The sequence below is a fragment of the Phoca vitulina genome, unplaced genomic scaffold (genome assembly GCF_004348235.1).
Source record: "Phoca vitulina isolate PV1807 unplaced genomic scaffold, GSC_HSeal_1.0 scaffold2, whole genome shotgun sequence".
Taxonomy (NCBI): domain Eukaryota; kingdom Metazoa; phylum Chordata; class Mammalia; order Carnivora; family Phocidae; genus Phoca; species Phoca vitulina.
Genome location: NW_022589705.1, coordinates 71,384,711 through 71,392,173, shown reverse-complemented (window position 1 = coordinate 71,392,173; position 7,463 = coordinate 71,384,711). Strand labels below are relative to the sequence as shown.

Sequence of the window (7,463 nt, the reverse complement as noted above, 5' to 3'; positions counted from 1 at the left end):
GGAAGGAAGGAAGGAAGGAAGGAAGGAAGGAAGGAAGGAAGGAAGGAGAGTTCACAAGGAGAACTTAAAAGAATCCAGTCAGGGGCGCCTGGGTAGCTCAGTGGTTTTAAGTGTCCGACTCTTGATTTCAGCTCAGGTCTTTTTTTTTTTTAAAGATTTTATTTATTTATTTGACAGAGAGAGAGAGACAAAACGAGAGAGGGAACACAAGCAGGGGGAGTGGGAGAGGGAGAAGCAGGCTTCCTGCTGAGCAGGGAGCCCGATGCGGGGCTCCATCCCAGGACCCTGAGATCACGACCCAAGCGGAAGGCAGACGTCCAATGACTGCGCCACCCAGGCGCCCCTCAGCTCAGGTCTTGATCTCAGCGTCATGAGTTCAAGTCCCACACTGAGCTCCATGCTGGCTGTGGAGCCTACTTAAAAATAATAATAATAAACAAAATCTAAAAAAAAAAAAATCCAGTCAGATTGCTTTCAGGAAGGAATATCCGTGGAATCTGAGGGCCTGGAAACTGATTCTCTGAAAGCTATCCACATCCATATACCCCCAGTTCTATATTCAACACAAACTCCCGGGGCACATTCTGAGCCCAACATAATTCCTGGTGCCCCCCTGCCCCCGCAACTCCATCTCTCTCCTTTCTCTAATAGAGCACAAATCAGCAAGCAGAATACCCCAGAATTTGCTCCAGATTATACAAATGTAAATCACTTGAAAAAAAGAAAAGAATAGATTAGCAGTCACCCAGCATACAGCTGAGGACAAAGCACAGTAGATCAGGACACAAGGCAAGTTAGGAGGCCCTTCATGAACCATTATGAAGTCCTAAAAAGCAAGTCCTAACCCAGGTCCTAAAGAGGAAGGTTCATTTCCTCAGACAGAGAGGAACCCTGTCAGACCTAGAGATCTTGGTGCCATTTCCCTGACCCCCATGCATCAGCCACACTTCTGAAATACAAGTCAGATGGTGTCCTCCTTTTGCTAAATCCCTTCAATGGTTACCCAATACACCTGGTGTAAAATCTAGTTTCCTTAACAAGGCTCACGGCCTGAGGCCTGCCTATTTATCCTTCATTCTTCCATAGACACTACACTTCAGCCGTACTGAGCCCCTAGCAATTCCAGCTCCAGCCCTCCACTAGGCCTTTTCATGAGCGTCTCTCTCCGCTAGAATAGCTTCCTTCTCCAATTTGTTCTCCTAGCAAACTTCTTTTTTTTTTTGTAAGATTTTATTTATTTATTTGAGAGAGAGAGCAAACAGGGAAGGGGCAAGAGGAGAGGGAGAGAGAGAGAGAATCTCCAGAGACTCCATGAACATACTTACTAGCCATGTGACCTTAGGCAATCCCTTAGCCTTAGCCTGTTAGTATCTCCATTTCCTCATCTGTAAAATGGGGATAATAATATCATAACAGGGTTATGATTCAATGAGATAATGCATTTAAAAGCCCTTAACCTGAGGCCAGGCAGAGTGGTTTTAGGAATTGGTACTTCCCATCACTTGCTCAGTGTGAGTGCAAATTCAGAAACACCACAGGAGAGCCTCCGGGGAACTTCATCTCCCTCCCCTGGAGTCCCAGCCCTGGTCGGGTGTTCTTACCTCAGACACACGGAAGGCCCCTTCCCCTATCCAGCCCCACCCCCACCCCTTCTGAGCCTCCCTCTCCCTTCTCCACCTCTCCCTTCCCTACCCATTCTGGGTTTACACTTTTGCCTAAGTGCTTTCAAGACCAGGGGCGGTCTTATAGATCCGGGGAGGTGGCGGGAGGAGGGGCGCCGCAGGACGGGCCGAAGAAGAAGGGAAAGAGTAAGAGCACTGGTGTTTATTGAGGATGACACGCATCTCTCATATCGTCTTCACAGCAACTCCACTTTACAGATGAGGAAACCGGGGCTCAGGAAGTAAACAGGACAGGTGGGATGGGAATCCAAGTGTCCGGACAACTCCAAGATAATCTTACCCTAGGCCACACGGCCCACCAGCTTATAGTTATTAATTGTGTGTGAAATAAAGGTCAGTTTCCCTATTCCCAGGAAGAGCAGAGATTGTGTGCCCCCTCCCCCAGAACGCAGGTTTACGCTCCAACAGTGAGGAATAAACAAGTGAATAATAAACGAATGAGTTGAAATCCCTCAGATAACCGTACCAGGAAGGAGGAAACAACCCTGAGGGAGGCGCCTAGCAGGAAGAAGCCGAGAGAATGTCTTCCCTGGCTGTGGTCTCCAGTGAGGGGCAGGGGAGAGGTCGGCCAACCCAGGCGGGCTAGGAACTGGCTCAGCTGCAGGGGGGAGTGGGGGGCGGGGAAAATTGGGGGACAAAGGTGGGGAGGGGTTTTGGTTATCGTGGAAAATGGGATGAAGGGCGAGAAGGCCAGTGATTGAGCAGGGCTGGGAAGGAGAACGGCATTACCTGGTCCCCCCCACCATGTCCCTGGGGAAGAAGCCAGAGACAGCCCCCCACTCCTGACTCAGCTAGCTACTTTTATTTTTTTTTAACGCGTATTTATTTATTTATTTATTTACGTAATCTCTACACCCAACCTAGGGCTCGAACTCACGACCCCCCAGATCAAGAGTCCCATGCTCCTTCGACTGAGCCAGCCAGACGCCCCTCAACATGCTACTTTTAAAATGTTGCAGGATCCCAAGCGGCCATCCTGAAGACTAGTCCGGAAGGGAGGATGCCAGGAGAGCCCCAGGGCCGGCTGCTTCCCGCTCGAGCCCCGGGACTCCGGCTTTTCTACCCGGGGGCGCTTCCTGCCCCGCCCCCTTCTCCCCAGGGAGGCCCGCCCTCGGCCGGTCCCAGCTCCCTCAACTTACCTCGCGAGGCCCTCGTCGTCCCAGCCGGGACAGGCTGCCCGCCGCGCTCCAGGCTGCCCGCCGCGCTCCAGGCTGCCCGGGCCAAGGGGCTGCTTCTGTTTCCCTGAAGTTCCCGCCCTGCCAGGAACTCCTCCGTCCCTCCGCAAACTAAAATCGTCCCAACAGGTTCCCAGGCGCCCGGCCCAGGGGGAGGGAGCCTGATGAAATCCCCTCCCCGCCCTGACACGCGGCCTGGGCCGGGCGAGGCAGCTCTGCGGTCTCACTCCTGGGCTGGCCCAGGATGAATGAGTCCTCCCCTCCGCCTGCCTGGGTCTGAGCCAGGGAGCCTGGGACAGTCTCTGATCTTTCTTTCTCTGTGGCCCCGGCACTGAACTCCATTCCTCCTCCAAGTCCTACCTTCCTGCCTACGTCTGAGTCTTCTTCCTTCCCCGCTCAGCGCCCTGGGGAAAGATCTCGGCAGGGTGGTCTCTGTCACTCTGCCTTTGGTGGTGCTGGGGTGGGAAGCCAGATGTGGCGCTGGACACCAGATTGGAGTGACTTGGTGACCCTCGGCAAAGATTTAGTCACAAGCCCCCTGGGTTCTGTCTACCAAACTGATTCTACCTTCGCCCCTCGTGAAATAGGTTTACCAGTTTCTGATTATTAATTCAATGCATTTTGAGAATAATTCCCATTGCACTAGGCCCTGGGGAGGGTTGATATGCCCTTAAGTACTTTTTGTAAATTAATTAATTCTCATTTAGGATTTGTACATCAGTTGCTTATGAACCTTGTTAATGTGAATCAGTACCTACAAAATCTCAGTTCTGGGGCGCCTGGGTGCCTCAGTCGTTAAGCGTCTGCCTTCGGCTCAGGTCATGATCCCAGGGTCCTGGGGTCGAGCCCCACGTTGTGCTCCCTGCTCGGCGGGAAGCCTGCTTCTCCCTCTCCCACTCCCTCTGCTTGTGTTCCCTCTCTCGTTGTGACTCTCTGTCAAATAAATAAATAAAATCTTTAAAAAAAAAAAAAAAAACTCAGTTCTGAGACTTTTTTTTTTTTTAGATTTTATGTATCTATTTGAGAGAGAGAGAGCATGAGCAGGAGAGAGAAGCAGACTCTCTACTGTGCAGGGAGCCCAAAGCAGGACTCCATCCCAGGACTCTGAGACATGAGACAAAGGCAGACACTTAACCGACTGAGCCACCCAGGCGCCCATGAGATTTTCTTTTTTTAAGATTTTATTTTTAAGTAATCTTAAAATTTTAAGCCCCTGACATGGGGCTGAAACCCACAACCTTGACATCACAGGTTGCATGCTCTACCGACTAAGCCAGCCAGGTGCCCCTTGGTTCTGAGATATGAAGCTCATGCTTCTAGCTTGCAAAATTCAGAGCCTTCCCCTGAACTTGGTGAATTCACCAAGATCATGCCCCTTTGGGGCCATTGAATCAGTCTTTTTTTTTTTTTTTTTTTAAGATTTTATTTACTTATATGAGAGAGAGAGAGAGAGAATGAGTGTGTGGAGAGGACAAGTAGACTCCCTGCTGAGCAGGGAGCCCAACACAGGCTTGATTCCAGGACCCTGAGATCATGACCTGAGCTGAAGTCAGATGCTTAAACAACTGAGCCACTCAGGCGCCCCCCCCCTCCATCGAATCAGTCTTTGCAAGGCTACCCGCCCCCACCCCCCAGCACCATCCCTTACCACCCAACCACCATCACGAGACCTAGGGGATCTTGTCCCATTTGGATGTTCCATTTGAAATTTCTACAGATGCTTGTGTGGCTTTTTTCTCCAGCAGCTCTTAACTGCTCAGGCAAAGAAGGTGGTAGGACTGACTCAGGTTTGAGTGCTATAGAAAGACAAGAGCCAAGTATCCTGCCAGCTCAGCGCAGCATCTGTGACCAAGATTGGTCACAGTTATAGGACCAGAGAAGGACATTTAACTGGGGTTGGGGGGGGCCGTTAATTTCCCTTTCCTAAAAATTTGCGTTAGGGGCAGAAAGACTCTACTCTGTCTCTGCCTGTAGCTGAAATGAAAAGCAGTAAATCTGGGAGCTACAGAGAGTTCCTCGTGTGGAGATGCAGAGTAAACTAACCTCCCTGCACTCTGAGCTTACCGCATTGTTGGGCGGGGGGGGGGGGGGGGGGGGGAGTCTTTCCCTCCTGTGTGTCTCCTTTACTACTCATATACAACACTTCACTTCTGACACTTCTGGTCACATGTGTAGAGGGTTTTTCCCCACCAAGCAATTCTCTGAGATACCATCTGGATGTCCTACAATTTAACTCAATTCTGACACTCCTACCTGGGGATAGCATCGGATCCCACAGATTAAGGGCTCAGTCCCACAAGCCTGTCCCCCACTTCAGATGCCCCATAGTAAGTACCTGGGTTACCCACAACATCTATCTGACATGGCTACAAATTAGAGGTTCCCATACCCCTCTCCTCTGGTTTGATTAATTTACTAGAGTGGCTCACTCAGGGAAATACTTACCATTACCAGTTTATTAAAGTATATGATAAAGGATACAAATGAATAGCCAGATGAAAAGATAACATTGGGTGAAGTCTGGCAGAGTCTCAAGCACAGGAGCTCTGTCCCCATGGAAACAGAAGGGGTATGTACCCACCCAATTCATGGATGGTTCACGGATCTGGATGCTCTCTGAACACCATACTATCGGGATTTTATGGAGGCTTCCTCACATAGGCATGATCAATTACTAACTCCATTTCTAAGCCCCTCTTCTCTCTATAGAAATGGGAGGGGCAGGGCTGAAAATTCCAAGCTTCAAATCGAGGCTCGGTCTTTCTGGTGACCAGCCCCATCTAGGAGCCATCCAGGAACCCACCCAGAGCTACCTCAATAGAACAAAAGATGCTCCTAGTGCTCTTATCACTTAGGAATTTACAAGGGTTTTAGGAGCTCTGTGCCAGGAACTTAGGAGAGACCAGTACATATTTTTTTATTATCTCACACGCATCATAACACCTACCACAAAGTATTTAAATTATTGGTATATGTGTCTTTCTCTTTCCTCACTAAAGGGCATGCCCTGAGTTTATGAATTCTTCAAGAGCAGTAACCCACTCTGTTTCATCTTTGTATCCATGCAATGACACCAAAGTCTGACACAAAAGTGTGAAACAATTGTTTGTTGAACTTTTGAACTCAGAAGCATCAACAGTTCCCATCTTTAGCAGGTGAAGGCTCCCTCAGTCACCAGCAGGTGTCAGGACATATCTCTGTAGCTTCTGGCCACCAAGGTTCTTGTCTGAATTGTGATTGGTAGTGGGTGGTAAAACTACAGATGAGTCCCTAGAGGTGTGCGGTCTATGGAATAGTTCAAGGCCCCAGAGTGTTAGACCACTCAACAGGAAGCAATATAATCTAGGCTGCATAAAGTTACTCATTATATTCTTCCAGATTCCCTGGAGTATGTTTCCCAAATGCTGAATTCTGATAAATTCTGATAAACTGCAAATGTGAATATCCCAATAAGGTAGCTTTCCTTCTGGGATTTAGCATTATATGTCTAAAATATATGAAACATGAATTTTTTAAAACGTATTCTGTTTATGAAAAAAGACATAGTAAACATTCACAGAAAACCCAGTACAGCAGACCCCAAAACACTAGATAAAATCTAAAAAAAAAATCCTTTTCAATTCATGACTAACCTTGGCTGATATCTAAGGGATTCCTAAGAGAAAACAGGAATAAACTAAGGCTAAATGAACAAATCTATTTAAAGAAGACACACCCCAAAATTAAGAAAGTAGGAAAGGTTGAGAGTTTTTATTGAAATATAATTGACATATAACATTATATAAGTTTAAAGTATAAAAAAGATTTTTAAAATTTTTTTTGTTTTTATTTTTTTTTTTTAAGATTTTTTTAATTTATTTATTTGACAGAGAGAGACACAGCGAGAGAGGGAACACAATCAGGGGGAGTGGGAGAGGGAAAAGCAGGCTTCCCACTGAACAGGGAGCCAGATACGGGGCTCGATCCCAGGACCCTGAGATGACTTAAGCCGAAGGCAGCCTCTTAACAACTGAGTCACCAGGTGCCCCTAAAGGTTTTATTTTTAAGTAATCTCTACACCCAACATGGGGCTCGAACTCACAACCCCAAGATCAAGAGTTGCATGCTCCACTGACTGAGCCAGCCAGGCGCTCCCAAAAGATTTTTTTTAAGCATGTAAAAATATGGTCAAACTAACCAAAAGAAAGTTGGTATAGTTATATTAATATCACACAAAATAGAATTTAAGTTAACAAAGTTATCAGAGATAAAGAGGGTTACTATAAGTTGAAAAGGATTGTTACTTTTGGGCGCCTGGGTAACTCAGTCACTTAAACATCTGCCTTCAGCTCAGGTCATGATCCCGAGGTAACGGGATGGAGTCCCGCATCAGGATCCCTGCTCGGCGGGGAGTCTGCTTCTCCTTCTACCCCTACCCCCTGCTTGTGCTCTCTCTCTCACACACTCTCTCTCTCTCTCTCAAATAAATAAATAAAATCTTTTTTAAAAATTGTTACTTCTTCCACATCAGGAAATTAGGAAATTGGGAAGCTACTGTCCCAACTATTGGCTCCAAGAACACACCCCTTTAGCCAAGATCTGAGAGAAAAGAAGCCAGCGTCAGAGC

The 7,463-nt window shown here is 47.6% G+C and overlaps 1 protein-coding gene across 1 annotated transcript in view; it reads right to left on the bottom strand.

Annotated features, from left to right (window-relative positions):
* RHBDL2 (rhomboid like 2) overlaps positions 1–2,950 on the bottom strand; it is a 48,751-nt gene extending 45,801 nt beyond the window's left edge. The window contains exon 1 of the mRNA XM_032432683.1: positions 2,822–2,950. The gene's annotated coding sequence lies outside the window, so the exon portion shown is untranslated. The remainder of the gene's footprint in view (positions 1–2,821) is intronic.
* Between the last annotated feature and the right edge of the window lie 4,513 nt (positions 2,951–7,463).